An 18992-nucleotide genomic window follows, 5' to 3' on the forward strand; every position below is an offset into this window, starting at 1 on the left:
CAGCAAATCTGGTATGCAGGAGAGTGAAAAGGCGCGTGGAGGTCACCTGTGGGGTGTAGAGACACCTGTCTGAGCGTCCCCCGCACATGGGCGGAGCAGCGGTGGGTCCCGACCTTCGGCTGGACGAGGCTCCGTTCCCTACCCCGCCTCCATATGCAAACAGATTATCTCAGCTTAGCCGCCCCGGGTCGGTCCCCTTTAACCGGCGGTCAAATGACTTTGCTGCAAACATCTGACGATAAACAAGACGCTGCAATGTCCGCTCCTCCACCTCCATCATATTCAATCCTGCAAATGTTAAAAAAAACTGTGAGGAAAAAGGATGAAGAGGTTCAAACTTTCATCATAAATAAATCCTCACTCCTGCTGCGTTATGATCGCTAAAACTACACATATTAAAGGTGAAGAAGAGCTATCTAGAAAATAAAAAACACAGAGAAGCGAGGGAGAGATGGCAGTATGTTAAAAAAAAAAAAATAAAAGGTTTAAGGGAGACCTGAAATCTCTGCATTTCCTCAGGCTACACGGATCTCATTATTTCCTCTGCAGTGCTTCTGCATATCGGGTGAAATACCACCGCATTTCACATCAAAGTGCTGAGCAACACAAAGGTATCTGTGCGGTCGTTTCAGGCAAGCGAAAACGTTTCGCTGAGGAGAGCAACACTTTGATACGTGTCAATGGTTTTGAAGGGGGTTGGAAGTGCGGACATCAAGGAAAAGCAGAGAATATCGAGGAGCTGATGAGATGAGAAAGAGGCTGGGATTGAATCTGGAGCTTATGGGTAGACGAACCAACAAACTTCAGTTCGACTTCGGTGCATGCACACATCTGATGAATAGTGTCATAAATGGATAAATGACGGATCTCGAACACAGACAGTAGTTCAGGAGTGTTATTATAGCATGAAAGAGACGAGGTCAGTAACATCACGGAGAAGTCAGCGAGGCATTCAAGGGTTAGAGTCATGTCTGCAGCGGGAGACACAAAAACAAACATCACTTTCACTTTGGTTGGGAATCTCAGTGTGAAAACATTTACTTAAGGCTAAAAATAGTAGATGAAATAATAATAAATGAAGACAGCAGCTCAGATCTGTGTTGAGTCTTGCTTCCTCTTGCAAACTGCTGCAGTGCGAAGTGACAAACCCTCAGTTAGCGTGTCTATAAGCTCACTCAACAAAGACGAGCACTTCACAAAGAGGCCATCGCTGGTCATCCACACACACACACACACACACACACACACACACACACACTTCAGGCTAAAGACATCATGTTCTCATCAGCTGAGTCACTGGAGTCAAATGAAATCGTGTCAAGAGCGGAGCAGAGGAAGAAAGTGACTGAGCGGCCACCACTGCTTGTGCACAGCTACGTAAATGTCTCCGTTTAAAAGACGCGCGGATCTGCCGTCATGTATTTTTAAATCTCAGCGAGCCCCTGTGTTTCTGAACCTACGCTTCACCTCCATCTGCTTCATCCGAGGTAACAACCTGTGCGGCGCCGACCCCCCGCCGAGCGAGATCAATAGTGGAACCGACTGAGAGAAGGAAGGAAACAACTTTCCCTGCTCCGCAACGCTTTGCGCATGGCATGATTTTCCAGTCCTGGGAGTTGAACCCAATCCAGAAGAGCTTGGAGTGCAACAAGAAAAAAGGTGATGGTGGCGATGCTGATGCAGTTAAACATCCCTCAGCGCAGCGAGGAATGAGCTCAGAAAGCTTTCTGAGAACAACACAACCCCTGGATATTGGAAAAGCCAGAAGGAGGAGTGATATATTACTCTGCCAACACAACAGCAGCGTACAGCACAGCCACTTGTTCTCTTTCTTTAAAGGACAAAAATGGAGAAGAAAAAAAAAATCAGAGCGCGGCAGAGTCTTGGCTGTAGGGAACCTCTGTAATTCCTTCAGTTGCTTCTTGATACACACACTACTTGTGCAGGATTTCTGTTCTTCTCCCAAGAAGTTCAGATTCAGAGAGTGTTTGTGGTTAATTCAGCCCACTTGAAAAAGAAACTTTGAATTCAAACTTTAATAACTTCCCTGAGGAAATGTGGTTTGGAGGTAAATCACCACAAAATGAATGAATTTTTGTAACTAATACCGTGTGAACTCGCACTTTATGATGAGCGAAATTAAATACAGATGTAAATATTACAAATAGATGATTGATATGGAACAAAACCGTGCAGAAAAGAAAAGAAATCTGACACAACTTGATGTTTTCCTCCATTTTTGGGGCGGATTCACTGCAGTGACACATTTCACGCCACGACACTTTGCTGAGCGACGCTCTCTGCGAAGAATGCGATCCAGTGTGACCGCCGGCTGCGTGCATGTGTCGGCACAATGCTGCGACCACATGCACAACGGCAGCACTGTTCCAGGCGGGGTGGAAACATGCCGTACCGGGAAGTCCGCGCTGTGCCAGCGGGCCCACAATGTGTCCACTGTGCGTGTGTGTGTCTGTGTGTGTGTGTGTGTGTGTGTGTGTGTGTGTGTGTGTGTGTGCCGACCCTCTAAAAACACTCTGCTGTCCATGCTGGAGCGCCGCTGCAGGTGTGGCGCAGCAGCAGCTTTAATGTTTAGTGCACCATTTGGCACCTTTTTGCTACATAGTGAAAATCCCACTGTGCTGAATGGAGCAACAAACGCTGCCCTTTCCAAGAAACTTGGGCCGTAAAAAAAAAAAAAAACTTCTTTCTGCACACTGGCTGCAGAAATGCGACTGTCGTTGGTTAGACTTATGTTTTTCGTGGCACGTTTTCATGGGAAAAACCAAATCCAGGCTTTTGTATTAAACTCATACTGGTGGCTATTTTCATTGGGTCAAATATTGGCTCCATTTCTTCAAACTTGTGTTTGTTGAAGCCAGGGGGTCTCAGAGTGTGGGAGGATGAATGCGAGTTTGTGTTTGAATGCCAGACCTCCTCATCTTTGTCAAATTATAAGATATGAGCGACTGTTGAGATCCGTCGGGATTAAAAGAAAAGCTTTTCTCCTGTGAGTCAGAGGCTTAAGTTGAGAAATCTGCTCTGTCCTACACAAGGTTTTCAAGAGAAACGGTGATCGGAGTCACTTAAAACTTAACTTTTTGAGGCTCCATGACAGGACTGATCACCTCTGTTCGCTACCGGGAACAGTTCGGGTGCAGATGTGCTCCTCACAGCTGGAGGAACCTCAGAGTATTGGTGAGGAGCAGCGCTAACAGAGGATGGGTGTGTTTTTCCCGCCTACAGTGGAGTCCTCTGTTTGGCTCCGTGCTGACTCAGTCGGTTCTCATGCAGCTCTCTCTGTGAAGCTACAAAACATCGCATGGAAACTTTTTCACTCATTTCTTGAGCAACATCTGTGTCACTGTATTTTACTGAAAATCACAAACTGCAGACAGACCGGACACCAGAGGAGCTCAATGCACCGTCCTGATGTGCAATGTGACACTAATAACCTCCAACAAGCCTAAACTAGCACTTAGTTAACTATCAGACACATGAAATATGACAAAAAAAAAAGAAAAGTACATGTTTATGCAACGCATGAAGAAACTGTAGATAAAGGAGAATCAGACGCCGTGTGTTGCTGCGGCTCAGCCTCTCTCTGTGTGAGACTGAGAGGATTATCGATTGTTGCCATTTAGGCCGACAGGCCCGGTCTGGCCATTAGCTTGCTATCGTCTCCGTCCCCGGCTGCATTGAAAACTCAGTCCTTCATCACAAAGGACGCTAAAGGTGCTCGGCTGAGTGCACACTCCAACCACAAAAGGAGTGACGGCCGCGTCAGCCTTAATTCCCTCTCTCATTTCTTCATCTCCGTTATGGCTTCAAGCATCTTTTGGGCTTTTCTCTCAGATGCTCTCATTTCAAATATACGTCTTTAGCGTTCTGCGATCTCTCGCCGTGTTGCTTCTCCCCGCCGAACGCTTGACCTCTGCCCGCCGGCGTTCCCATCCGGGCGCCGTCCCGCACCACCCCGGCGTTCCTCTGGTTGTCAGAAAGTGTCCTCTCACTTCATCGCCGTGTCTGTCCGTCGGCCTCAACCTCAAGAAGTCAGACGACTCGTCTCATCACGATCAGGGAGGTGTGGGGGGAAAAAAAAAAAACTCGCGCCGACGAGGGTTCACGCAAAGGGCAGGACAAAAATGGACGACATCTCAACTATGCCACAACTTTGGCTCTTTCTGTAACGGAAAACCAAATCCAAAGAATAAAAAACAAATCAGCGGGATGGGAGCAAGGCAGCAGGTCGGAGCAGAACTCGACCAAACTCTGTCACTCTGCTCAGATTCTAAGTAAAAGCAACAGCGGACATGACATCTGGCACCTGGGGACGTCGACTACTCAGAGAATCACAACATGTCAGGGCAGTGTGACCCTGCTGGCAGTGGTGGCAGTCACAAACCCAAAGCTTCTACTCAAAGTCAAATTACTCCTCATGACTGACTTATATTAAGAGGTGACTCCTCCCTCTGCGGCCAAGAATAACATGGCCAGATAACAGAATTTAAAGTAAAAATGATAGAAACATGCAGCAGAAAAAAGAAAGCGAACAGCAAGAAGAAGACTAAGATTTGTTAAGAAACTACATCAGAGGAACTGCTGCCATGCAGAAGAAAACAAGGAAGACTAGTTGTGGGCTAAAAGCCAGATGGCCAGAGTTGAAGAGCAAATTCATTGGTTCATGTTTTATCATGACGTCTTCTCAAAAATAAAAGTTGGCGTCGCTGACTGTGTCATTCCTATTTAAAACTTTTAGGCATATCCTGGATATATCCTGGGTCTACCTAAAAGTAGAAATGGATACGATATCTGGTTAGAATATTGTTCAATTGCTGCAGCTTCACATCAGAAATGGCAAAGGCAGAGAAAATTTGCTCCTTTCCTGAATGAAGGCTTGAAAAACCAACCGATAAACACAATAATTGATTGGTTTTCTCGGTCACTTGGTTCCAGATCCAAACCTCTGTGGGCTTGGCGAGATTAGCCCGTCTCTGTTTGTCCTCCTCTACCTCCACCGTCTCCCTCCCTAATCCCTCCGCCTCCCTCCCTCCCTCCCTCCTCCTTGAGCCTTAGGGGAGCATCCAGAAGCAAACTAATTTCCTTTTCCCGAAGCCTCGCCGCTCTCGACCAGCCCGTCTCCCTCCTCTTTGTCAATCTCTCCCCTTAATCTCCATAATGCAGTCCCTGGCAGGAGCGGCTGTGTGCTTTGTCCGGCGGCCGGGCCCCGGCTCCCAGATGATGAGCAGGTAGCCGCGCGGCCCGCTCTCGCCGCCGGCGATTGTATTCGCGGCGAACGGAGCGCAGCGTGGGGTCGACGCGCGTGTACAAACACACACGCAGGCAGTGCATTATGTCCGCGAGACTGTCTGAAGTAAATGTCACCAACGCCCCCCGCCAAAACGCATTCATCCTCCTGCCTTCAGACCGGCCCCTAAGTGTCGGCCTGCAGTCAGACGCACGTCCAGCAGCTCTGCAGATACACGAGGAGACGTCATTACCGAGGAAATGTTTGATGCAGGAAAAAAAAAAAAAAAAAAAAAAAAACTGCTGCTTTGATGTGTTTGTTCCTTCACTTTCAGCCAATGATTCTGCTATTTGTACATCCTATGAACTGCCTTTATCTCTTTTTTTTTTTCCTGCGCTGGCTCCGCTGACAGGCGCGTTGCAAATATATACAGAACTCCCTGCATCAATCGTGACATCTAGAAAATTCGAACAAGACAGAGGGCAAACGGTACGACCGGTGTTTTCAGTGGCTCTGAGCACTGTTGTTGTGTAAACAGACGGAAAACGCAACAAAAGCTTTAGATTTTAAACACTGCTGTGTGAAAGGGAGCCAAGAAAAATGGCCAAAGGCATCAACTCACCAAATAACAGACAATAAACTTAAACAAATCCAGGTGTTGAAGTCACAACAGGGTTATTGCCTACATCAGGTACAATTAGCACAGTTTCATGAAGCGAGGTGTCAAATTGGAGTTAAAAAAAATCACAAACTAACACATTCTAAGCTTAGATTTGAGATGAACCACAGCATCGTTTTTATTTTTTTTTTTTTGCAACATGGAAAAAACAAAGAACTTTATATTTTCTTTGCGAGCCCAACAGCCCACTTTTAACTTATTTTGTATTGATTATTTTTCATTAATCTCTTCGCTTCAGAATTTCCACAGAATTTATTTTGACATTATTTCAACAAATAAGCTTTTTGCACTATAGTATCAAGTAATATCTATAGTAAATAACAGGAGGAACATTTTTTTGGTTTAAAAAATTACCCCGACAACACATCCTTGCAACTGGAGATATTAATATGAAATTATTGGTTTTAGCAGTCATTTTCTACTGTTGCACAACTTTGAGTTCATTGAATTCCTTTAAACGTTGCTATATTGCTCTCATTTGTCACAGATGGTAGCATACTGACATGTGGTAGAAAAGTGGATTGATCAAATGGATATAGTATAGATAGTATCAGTATAATCTAGGATAATTCATTGAAGTTGGAGATGTGCTAAGATTTGTTCTTATGACCAAGTTTCTCCTGCTGAACTTGTGCAGCTCCAGTATTTTCCCATTATTTATACCGTTGGTAGAAGACCTTTCCATCTCCCTATAACAACTGCAAACAGTCATTTTTAGAAGGTTAAGGAATTCAACTATATGTGCAAATTATTTCTTTGCTTGCTGAGCTCAGCTGGAGTTGGAAATTCTACACAATTTAATCAGAGTAGCAAGTATTTCTGTGAAAGATATCTGAGAAAATCACCCTTTTCTGATTCAACACTATTTTTCCTTCAACTGTATCCAACAAAGAAGCCTGAAAACCTAATAATCCCAACTTATTTTGTCATTTTTTGCTGTCCCATCATCTTGTCCCACTATATAATATTGATCTCCCCTGATGTGGGGAGACTTTTACCTTCACCCACACATCAGACAATTCCACCCATTTGGCCACACCAGCTCTGTGCATCATTGCTGCCTGCTAAGATGCACCTGCGGAGAAATAAATGAATAGCAGCACGACAGAGGGAATCAGTTTAGTGGCCCCTGCGGGGGGTGTTTTTTTTTTTTTTTTACACCTGGCAAGCCACCCAAACACCTCGCGACCCGGGATCCTGCCGGCTAAATCTTGATCAGCCGTATCGAATTACCGTGTGCCGCGCTGCAGCGTGAGCTACACCCATAGGTGGAAGAACAACAACGGTGCCCGAGAGCCATTTCAGATGAGCGGAGGAAAGAAAGGTGAGGAAAATCAAATCTGGACGTCCGGCTGATTGGATGGAGGGAGCGTATGATGCCGAATCTGGGCAGGAGAAGGTGGTCGAGCAGGAAGGAGAGTGTTTTAACGGCGTCCGTAAAAGGTAAGTGGGCTCGAGCACGCTGCCAATATCTGTCTGTTCGCATCGCGCCCAAATGTGTTTGCTCCAACTTTGTATAATACACGCTGCGGGTAATGAGAGAGCATGTCATCCATTCAGTGTAATTTCCATTTTACAGCCCTTTGATAGGATGAATCAGAGAGCAGCAGCTCCAGCAGAGACTTTATGGCCCCGGGCGTCCGTGTGTGTGTGTGTGTGTGTGTGTGTTTTTGAATGTCCACCTCCCCATGTGCCTGTTTGCCAGCGTTTTGATTCGCTCCGGTTGATGAACTGGACCGTATGAAAAGAAATGACAAATTTAATGGCTTCCATAGACAGAGCTGTCCGTGTTCCAGCGGAGTGGAGTGGCCATTTCCACTGTCATGGCCATGCTTATCTGACACGGTCATTCCTGGTCAGCGCAACTGATAATCCTGCGTTCATGTGCTCGAGTAAACCCAACAGATACGGGGAAAGGATCCGCTGTCAAGGTTTTATTTCTCCGTGTGCGTCCGTTCTGTAGACATGCCCTTTAAATCCCACACATGACTCCAGCTCTGGATGTAATTTAGTTTCTGGTTTGATAGCGGAGGTCAAAGGTCAACCCAGCCTCACAGCAGGGCTGTTTCCTTAAACACACTTTGGAAAGTTAACATGTTGTGTTGCGAACAGAAGCTGAGCTTCTGCCCAAACATTGTTAAAGGCATCAGTTAAAGATCTATGGAGCGCCTTTTAAAGGAGAATTCAGTATTTCAAGGATTTATGTAACAAAAGACACTTCAAAATATATTTGGCATTGTGCAATAAATTTAGCCAATTATTCCACCACGGCAATCAATTCATGAATTTATATATAAAACAGCAATAAAGGTCGCTTCTGTTATGCCAAGACCAGGCTGGCATCATTTAAGGCTTCAATTATGACATTATCAATATTTTCACAAAGCCAAATAATTACGGAGGAAAATGGCTCCAATGTCAACATAAAACCAATTTTAACGATACTTTCTTGTAAAAACATACACTTAAATGCCATCAATGAAAATGACACCTTGTTAAAAAGTCACCCTGACAGCATGGCTTTGAGGCTAATGCTAGCTTGCAGACATCGAGGTAGCTAGCTTTACTCGCAGCATATCCGACGTCTCAGTGTGCTCGCTTGGTTTAGGGGGGCTGGATTGGAGCCTCTTGCGGGCCAGTTTTGACCCTTGGGCCTTATGTTTGAAAACCCTGGTTAAAGGTCTTATCAAGGCCAGTCTGAGACGTGTGTTGCTCTTTCTTTTACTCCAGCCAGAAGAATGCGTCTTGGCACCTAACCGCAAATCCCAAAAAACTTCACTCAGTGCATCTCAGTTTTCTAAAAATGTCCAAAGTTTCACTCAGTTAAACTGGACCCTCGACCTTGAAGACTTACCAAACAATTCTCCCTATTCTGGAATATTCCAACTGAAACATTAGACACTCACTGAGCTTTAGAATTGAAGTCAAACCTTAATGACTGCCAGTGAGCAGACAGGGTCCATTAACACCGATACGTGGTGGAACTTTCCATTCTCTCTGTTCTCCCTGATATCACAACTATCTCTTCTCACCACTTAATACCCCTGTTGACTGTGAAATGTCTGAAAACAAAATATTTTTATCTAATTCTGAGCAATCTGTCAGGGGATTTTTTTTGGCATATTTCACCAGTAAAGCCGACTAGTCAACAAAGACAGAGCGATCGTTTTACGTGACACACGCTGCCATTTGCTAACTCTCATGATTTAATCATGGTTTTTTTGCAAAGCTGCTTATTTCTGATGATCCCTCAAAGCAACCTTGACATTATGTGCTCTGCATGCCAAATGTCTCCTAAAATAATAAGGTGCTGAGCCACTGTTTACAGCATGACAATGAGGGGTTGGGCGAGGAACATCATTCTGAGAGCAAATGCGGCAGTATTACATAATCTGGAGTGTATCCTGAAATGCACATTTAAATTTCTGCACTATAAGGGTGATTTATGAGCCCCAGGGGGGGTTTTGCCTTTAAGCTCCACATGTGAGTAATCCCTATGCAATGAGGGAAAAAAAAGATGAGGATATGGGCTTGCTTTTTGGTGATTTCCTTCTTTTTCATGCCAGTGATTCCTCTGAGGATGTACCTGTCCATCACAGCTGCACCTGTGGGGCTTTTAAGCGAAGAGGTGGGGGCGAAGAAATATAATGAGAGCTCACGCCGGCTGCCATGAATTCATAGACTCTTCCTCGGTGGGGGTTCGTCTTATTCATCCCCCGCCCAGACAACAGGTACACGCCCTCCGGTGACCGGCGGCCCGAAATCCGAAAGACAAAAAGGGGATTGCGATCGCACCTCGGCAGCCTTCTGGGCGCTTGGCACGGCGCAGCGGCGTGCTGAATGGCTTCAGAAAGAGCCAGGCTGAGCACTGAGCTCGGGCCAAAACCGTGTTATTTCTCTCTTGTCAGTTTCTCCAGCAACACTCGCTGCCACCCAAAACAAAAGAGGCCAATTATTTCCACAAAGGCATTCGCACTGCGCCGGGCTCTAAAAGTTCAATAAATGATTTTTATACAGCTCATCACTTTTCGGCTTTTCTTCGCTCTCTGCCGGTGGATTTAAATGACACTGTTGCTCGATGCTGTCAAAGGGAGAGCGGTGGCGAAATAGCATGGAGGAGCGATAAAGAAAGAAAACGACTCAGAGCCTGATGTCTTCACTGATGGCGCTCCGGCTGCTCGATCAGGACGGGACAAAAGAATGATTTCTGTTTCTAGAAAGTTCCAATCTTATTGACCAGTAACATCAAACAGAATCTCCTCATTATGAGACCTTTATCTTATATTTAGATAACGGTTAAGACTCATTAAATCATTCCCACTATATGTAAATAGAAGTTCTTTTCAGAGTGTGTGGTGAACTGTATCTTCACTGTAAGAGGAGATGGATTTCGTGGTGGAGCTGTTTCCACTCTCGCCTCATGATGAAAACATTCTGTGTGTCAATTCTGTGTGTTGCATGTTATTGCATCTAGCCCCTTTCAACTGGGGTTTTCTGCAAGAACTCCATAGTGAGAAGAGCCAATCAGTAGAATACAGTGATAACTGAAAAGGAGCAGTGGATCGGATTCAGGACTCACAAATGATCGCCGATGACCCCAACATGACCCCAGCATCAGCATCACATGATGAGCAGCGTCAGCAGTTGGAAGATTTTCTAATATTAATGAGATTATTAATAATAAAAGCTAGTTTGTGCAACAGCAGCGATTTAATCACCATAGACGTTTGCACCAGTAGAGTTATCATTATTTCAACTGCTCGGTGGATCCAGCAGGGTTTCACTCTGAGCCATGCTACATGCTAAAGAGTTCCGGAGCTCACACACCAGGGATTCTACATGCTAAACATGATTACAGTATGACAGATAAACTCATTAATGGCGAGGGCGGTGCATATATAGATGCTATAGATGAAGCCTGTAGTCAGAGTGAATCTAAAAAGTGCCACAAAGAAATATTTCAGTCCATTTTAGCATTGCCTTCTTCCATCACACGAACTAGAATGCACAGAGGAACCAAAAACTGCCACCATCGGTTCACTTTATCCGATCTCTGGCGTTTCTGTAAACTCCAGCACCTGTAGCGGCCGCGCCACGGCCCCCTCTGCCAGCAGCCGGCATCCCCGAGCCGCGGCCCAGACGACAAGCCATCGCTCAGCAACCACCTGTTTCCGCAGGCGGCGCGGTAACGAGCCACAGGAATAATGAGGTTGAGGGGGAGCAGACGTAGAAGGGGGTCTAAACGCAGGGAAGGCTGAGAGAAGATCCCATTTATAATTCATGTCAGGAGAAATATCATCGGCACTGTGGCATTTGGTATGAATTATTGATTATTTCTTGGAAGCTTTAGGAGGAAACTTGCAGTGGAGGGAGAGTCCTGATGGACAGTCGGTGAAGTACGAGGGCACAGGGACCAGAGAGGCTGCCACCAAACTGTCTCCTGAGGCACGACGGGAAAGGTAAATTCTCTGTTCAGGGAGCACCAAGCGTAATCCCGGACCAAGGGTTGTGTTATTGTAAGATAACGGCACCACAGAGGAGGGCTATTGATCCTAAAAAGTGCCAACAAGACAGATTAAAATGAGAATCAACATTTCCATTAAATTGTTTGTTTAAGGACATGAAATGTTGAAAACTGCACAGAACTGTAACTTGAAAAATAGATATTTCTCCATTGATAATTGAGGGCTTGTGCTGAAGCAACGAGCACTCATGGAAGAGAACTCGTTCACCTGAAACAGGCGACCCCGGCACTTCACCCTCAAACCCCCTTTCATCATTGACTGTACTCGGCCCAGCTGGAGTCCGACAGACACGGATCACTACCTTTCCCTCAGTTGTGTGAATCAATAGCAGCACAGCATGCATGTAACCCTTCACGGTGAGCGGTCACTGTAGCGTTATATAATCTGTCCTGCCTAACAGGAACACGCACGCTTCGCTGAGCACAGAAATGCACAAAATAATTTTAGAACTTTTAGGAACAAGATGGAGTCAGAGTGGCTGGATTTAAGGCTTTCACCAATAGTGTGATTCACTGATCACTTACCCAGCAGTCTGATAACCAATGGCATGACAGTGTGCCACCAATGGTGTCATTTTGTAGGTGATTTCAGCTGCGTTCGGCTGACCAGTGGTGTATTTTCGATAATGCTGCATCCGACATATTAGTGGTTTATTTCCGTCTGCTCATCATCTTGCATCCGGCTGACCAATGGTTCCACTCCATCACTCAGTCATGTGGTAATTAGCTGACCGGTGGTCTAACTTTACCTGCATGTCAAACAAAAGGCTGGCCAATGGTGTCACTCGATCGATGTCTTCTCAACATTTCACATTTAGATGACCTGATCTGACCTGACCTGATCTGGTGTAACCTCAGCATTAAAAAAAATTTCACTGATTAAAAAAGTGATTAAAAATCAATCACTGTTTACAAGGAGAAACATGAAATTATGATTTATCTTACCATTTTCTTGATGCATATGATGTGAAGACAACTACGAAAAATTACTGCGTGACATTAAAAATTTGACGAGACACTACAAATGGTAGCCTCATTCTGTATTTTATCTTAATTGTTTAATTGCTCCCAATGTTGTATTTCCTGTGGTGTCAGAGATAAGGTTGCTTTAAAACTACTGCTAATCGTAAGTCAGTGCAGTAAAACCCGAAATATACATCAGTGAAGCCTGCAAGTCTTCAGCATGGAAGTATTTTGGAGCATCTACCAGCTGTTCCACTGGTGCAAATTTATCAAATTAAATTGTGTTTTCTGTGTCCTATGAGGCCTTTTTTAAAGCTACTCCAAGGATTTGTTGGCTATCAGGAATGATTTAGCTGAGACGTGACATGAATCCCAGCCGATCGTACGGCCCGCCTCTGCTGGTTTCACATGGTTTGACCCAGCTGAGAGTTTAATGTAGTTTTCATGTATTTTCCACTGAGACAACAAGTGAGCATGAGACTGCGGCTGAGGTTAAAGCATACTCCAGCAGACGGCGTTCAGCGGGACCGGGCCGACGGCGGCCGAGGCACGTTCCAGATGTTAGTCGCACTGGGCGTGGATGCTAAACGACTGGCTATTTTCAGCCACGGAGCGCCGAGAGGAAATGAAAGGAGCAGAGTTCAGCGTGCGCGGAATCCAGGGCAGCGGAGAGGGTAATCAAACACCGCCGACCAATGGCAATCACGCCGGCCCCGACACAATAGTGGCTCGCCTGAAGCTGGCTCGGCCTTATCACAACACACTCGCAGTGGGAGTGGTGTGAGATGAATGAGTGGGGAGAGGAACATGATGCAAGAAGGGGAAGAGATGGATGGGGAAAGTAAAGCGGGAAGAAAAGCAGCAGTAAAAAAAGGAGTAGTTGGTACAAATTAACAATTCCTCCCAAAGAACATGTAGTTGGTCTTATAGGAAACATTCAGCAACAGCCACCACTTCAGTCTCTCTGCTCAAAGGAGAACGATTTTGCCGTGAAAGTTCTCTCAAGTGCGAATTACTGTTTCATTTCCACACTGCTTATTCACATTCAGCACAAAAAAAAAAAGAAACCCATTCACCTTGACACCATGCCATCAAGTCAACGAGCGTCACATTGATATCTCAGGGACTTTACAAGGTAGTCGGTTACAACGCCGCAGCTGCTTGAATGCGATAGAAATTGATGTGAGCCTCCCTGTCTGCGTTTCAAAACAAATGGTGCCATTCCCTTTTAATGAAGACGGCAAATCTGTCAGAAAAGCTTCCTTCCGCCGCCGCTCTCCAACGCACAGACGGAAAATTACCAAACTGTTGATAGATGGTTAACAGGTGCGGGCTAATTATGCTAATCATGGCAACAGCCAAATAAACTGATTGCCATGTTCATTTAAGTGACAGCAATGTTCCTTTGGTGGCTAATTAAAATAGGTTGGGAGAAGAAGGAAACGAGGCGGCGGGGTTTCCAGCGGAGGGAGGTGTTTAAATAAAAGCGTTCTCTGGGGTCTACTGTAATAAGCTGTATTTCATTGGTTTAATGATGTCATAATGAATTTCTAATGATGGCGGATGGCGAGGGCGGGGGGGGGGGGTGATGATATGTGCACAGAGCAATGCCGGCGGTTCGTTTTGGGCGGTGGGGGGGGGGCGAGAAAAGGGACAAGGATGCTGCTGCCGAGGCGGCGACGTGGCAGCATGGAGGTCCTGGACAAACCGAGCGAAGCGGCGGATATAAAAACCAGCAGAGGACATCAAGTCGGTTATGTGCTCCATCTGCTTCAAGACGGGACTCAGTGGAAACAGAATGGGGGGAGGGTTCTGAAGGTGAAATTACTTTTTATCAGCATTGAGACCCCCCCCACCCCCCCTCCCTCCACCACCCACCCAGCCAGCCTCCACTGGCCTTCAGCAGCCCTTCGCCTGACCTAGGAAAAGGCATCATTAGAGGAAGAGATGGAGATCAGGGGCCAAGAGGGATGAACTCTGAGTCCCCGGGCAGCCTCTGTGGCGCTATGAAAGGTGGATAGGGGTTGATTAATGTTTATAGAAGCAGCTGCTATCGAAAACCACTCTCCGCCACCCCCCAGCTCCCGCTTTTATTTCCACTCTTGGAACAGAGTCCAGTCTGATAACAGCCAATAGTTTCAACACTTTTTTTTTTTTAAATAAGGGACAATAGTACCACCAAATGTGCATCAAGAGTTTTTCCTTTTCCTCAGAGAAAATGTTCGATCTTGTAAAAGCCACTAAAGAAACAAGATATCTGGTTGAAATTTAATTCATTCTAATCAGAAGCACCACTTCCAGCTCCGGAGGAAAGGATCTCTACAAGGTCAAATTGTAAAGAAACCACGACATGTAGCAAACGACGATACACTGAAACACAAACAACGACGAGTACACTGTGACACTCATATGGACAGACGACCAGATTTCTATTACTTGGTGACTTTCGGCTATAAAACTACCGCCTGTAACTACTTTATTAATTTGAGCATCTAACTCTTTGCGTGACTTTCCTTCAGAGGATCAGACTGGCAGGATTCCCATCTGCTTGTCAATCACTCCTAAAAAAAAAAAAGCAAGTATTTCTGCGCTCAAGGGTTTTTAGCCTGACTTGCACTTTGATGTCTGCAGAGCTGTTTACAACATAGAGTGCACTTAACTCAATTTTATTGATTCTAACACTTTGAAGCGTCTTTGAGCCATCATCTTGATGCGTCATGACGCCTCCAGCCACTCTGTATGTAACCTGTTATGCAAATAAAGTTTGTGATTGACACGGTCAACAGCAAAGAGGCCAACTTGTGGAGCTGAATATAAAAGCTATTATGTAATTCAACAGAAAATCCTCAGCGAAATAATAACTGAAATCAAAAGTTCCATTGGTAGATTTCTCTTAGGAATCGTTCACAATTCCCGAGATTTTAAAAGTGTCTTATTTCCAACAAAGTGCTTCAATCCACACTGTGTTGCAGGCGTTTGTCCTTCACATGATACGGAAACAAAGGAGGGATAAAAGAACGATATGGAAAGAAGAGATGAGAGATCCTGCACTATGATATATATGACAGGAGCTTTAATTCCTATTATTTGCTGGTGGATGTGAACACAAAGAAATTCTTGTGTCAAAGTGACAAAGAAGGAATAAAAAGGAAAAAAAAGCAGCAAGACTAAGTGGGGGAATAAAACAGCCTCCTTTCTCTCCCATTTATGAGGCATTCTCACTATTTAAATGTATGCCGCATTAGTAGGGATCTACTCGATTCAATATATTATAATGTGATGTTTGGCCTTAATGGAAAATCAATGGCGAGACAAGCCCGCCACCGCTGAGACCATACAAAAGCAATTTCTAAATTGACATATGGAGGGCCCGTGTGATTGATTCTGACTGCTGTTGGATTTTAATACCGTTCGCCGCGAGCTCATTGACTCTCAGGCATCGTCTTGTGGTTTATCTACAAACTGCCAAATGAGTCCTTGTCTCCTTTTTCTTCTCGCCCATCTTTTCTTTCTTCCTCCTCCTCCTCCTCCTCAGCACAGGTGGAGTGGACGCTTCGCATTAGATGAGATTGGGTTCGACAAATGAGCAGATGAGTCTCCGCAAATACATCCTCTGTGTAATCGATCAAAGAGGTTATGACACACTTTATTCATGCCTCACCTCTGCACGGTAATTCCCCCCCCCCCCCCCGCCCCCCCGTGCAGTACGAACGCCATATAGCATTAACATTCCCGCTGCACACAATGGCATCAGCTGCCATCATCAATTTCATTACATCACACCGTCCTCGCCGCCCGTTCCAAGAGCCTGCGAGCATCTAAAGTGACCCCCACCCCCACCCCCACCGCCACCCCCCCACTGCTGCCCCACCCCTCCACTGCAGCCACACACAATGTGGTCGAAGGGATTAGAAAGTGAAGAGAAACAATTCATTTTGCGAGGCCGAGGCCAGCAGGCCGTGCCCATCACGGATTACCCGCCGACCCCCCCCGCCCCCTCCCGCCCCCGGCACTCGTCTCCTCACTCAGGCGCCGTCAAACACCCCAGACCTCTCTTTGTGCAGCAGTTTTCTATTGAAACGCCAAAATGTGAGAGTCGCATTTCGATCCACTTCAGACCGATCCAGATCGCAGCGGGCGGAGGAAAACCTCCAGATGTGCTTCTCTGGGAAAAACGCAGGCGCGGCCGCGGGGCATCCCGAGGCTTTCCCAGGCTTCACGGGATATTTAATCCCTCCTCGTGTCGGGATAGTAAGAGGCATGCCCAGACTGTCTCTGAACGGACAACATCCTCCAGGAATCCTCATTAGTCTGGACGCTCCGGCTCGGACCCAGGCGACCTTCGCAGGCTGTGAACATGAGCCGCTCACGCTCCACCAGACGAAGTTAAAGCCTCACAACTACGGTTAATAAATAAAAGAAAGAAAAAAAAACATTTAAAATATCCCATAAAATTCACTATAAAGTTGATATGATGTGCAACGTGAGCGAGCCAACAAATACAATCACACTGCAGCAGCAGACAGCTGGAAGGGGAGCCGGAGCGTGTGTGTGTGTGTGTGTGTGTGTGTGTGTGTGTGTGTGTGTGTGTGTGTGTGTGTGTGTGTGTGTGTGCGTGTGTGTGAGAGGATTCGTTTCAATCTTGGACTGCTGAAGTGAAAACATTTTGTTCAGTTTTCAGTTTCCCAAATACCGTTTTGAGGGTTGACACTTTGTTTTAGAGTCAACACTGGATTTTCCTCCCGGGTTTGGGTTCGGAACTGAGCCGAGATGTTTCAGCGCAGCTTTATGTGCTGCAGTCCTGATGGCGAAAAGACCCATTTCTACTGAATTTACACCCAAACTCAAAAAGAAATGTTTAACTATCAAGATAAAGATAGAGCTTAGAAATCTATATATCATGATGACTGATGCATTTACCAAAACTGTAGTTTATGTTGCATTTACGATTAAACACCAGATACTTTTAACTGTAATAGAGCAGCAGTGTTAAACATAAGGCCAGAACCATGACAGTAAAGACTGGTCTCAGTTTGGATAAGTACTATGCAAGTGAATCCATCACCATCAGGGTAGAATGAGAGGAACAGACTAAGTAACAGAGAAGATATATTTGTCAGCATCCCGGCAATTTGTGGATAATTTGTGTGAAAAAGACAAAAGGACGGTTCGACTTAATCTTTTTGTCACAGGCATGAAAACACCAATCAGGCCGTCATCTTGCATCAGCGTTTAGAGTCAGGAGTGCTGTCACTTCATCACCGAGGATTCCTTTCTGCAGAAATCCGCTTCCTGCCGGCCAATCTACTCCTGCGAAATGACCTTTTAATAATACTGGTCAGGAGACATACTGAATGTGAAGTAGTTTCTGAGTGGCATTAGATTACACAGCTCTGTGTCTTATGTCGGATTACTGAGAAGTGCATCGCTGTGCTCTGCTGCTAAAAACAAAACACACACACACACACACACACACACACACACACACACACACACACACACACACACACACACACACACACACACACACACACACACACACACACACACAAACACACACAAACACACACGTCTTCTGATCATTTGTAAAACATGCATGTATGCACAATGCACAAACCAAATAAGTTCACAGGACTTAAAACAGGAAATCACAGCATCACATCCATGCATGTAGCCTTTAAATAGCATCAGTCTATATCCAGCAGATGCATGCGCTTCTGTGCAATAAAATATATTGACAACCCATAATGTAATAATTTGCCAGTAATGTGATAAAATAGAAGATTTATTTTACAGCTCTGATTGAGAGAGATTGCTACTCTTACACTATTGCATCCACTATACCTATTTACAATAAGCAAACTGAACCAGAAGAACCTTCTATTTCCATGAAAGGCCGCCTTATTATGTATTATTACATTATTCCCTACAGTTGTCAGATTGTGAAAGGATTTTTTTAATGCTACATTACATCCACAGTAGGTCATTACCCTTTAGGCTTTAAGCACTGAAATAGGGCAAAATCATTGCATTATTGACCATTATTAAATTGATTGTTGCGTCTCCTGTATTTAATATCTTTATTCCCAGACAGAGCAAAAAGAATGAATGCTCCAGAATATACATACTATACATCAAGAAAGTTCTCTATGACATTATAAAAGATGCGGCTTCAGTGCTGAGATAAGGCGGACTGTCACGCCGGATTGTACAAGCAGAACGTTACAGAGGATGGCTGCATTCACTTCCAGTCAGTGACACCAGATTAGACTTCTGACCCTAAAGTGTTGAGCGAATGCTCATCTGAACCCTCCGCTCCGCGCTGACAGCCAGCGTCACAAACGGATTGGACTCTGAACCGCATTTAACCCACTTGGAGCATATGGACGAGGCGCCTTCCGCCGCAGCCGCTCTCACATGAGCCTGAAGCCGAGAGTTTCCAAACATACGCCAGCATTTCACCCAAACTTCTGACATCTAAGCACATTGGCAACCAAAGTCCCAGCCTGTATAACAAGATGGAGAACATTTCACATCTGAAATGTGACAAATCGCAGCTCTGAAGCGACGTTATCAGCAAC

The 18992-nt window shown here is 45.3% G+C and overlaps 1 protein-coding gene across 1 annotated transcript in view; it reads right to left on the minus strand.

The window, feature by feature from the left end:
- Window positions 1–18992, minus strand: part of vav2 (vav 2 guanine nucleotide exchange factor) — a 196499-nt gene that overhangs the window by 124475 nt on the left and 53032 nt on the right.

This window comes from Salarias fasciatus, assembly GCF_902148845.1.
Source record: "Salarias fasciatus chromosome 7 unlocalized genomic scaffold, fSalaFa1.1 super_scaffold_4, whole genome shotgun sequence".
In the NCBI taxonomy this organism is placed as follows: domain Eukaryota; kingdom Metazoa; phylum Chordata; class Actinopteri; order Blenniiformes; family Blenniidae; genus Salarias; species Salarias fasciatus.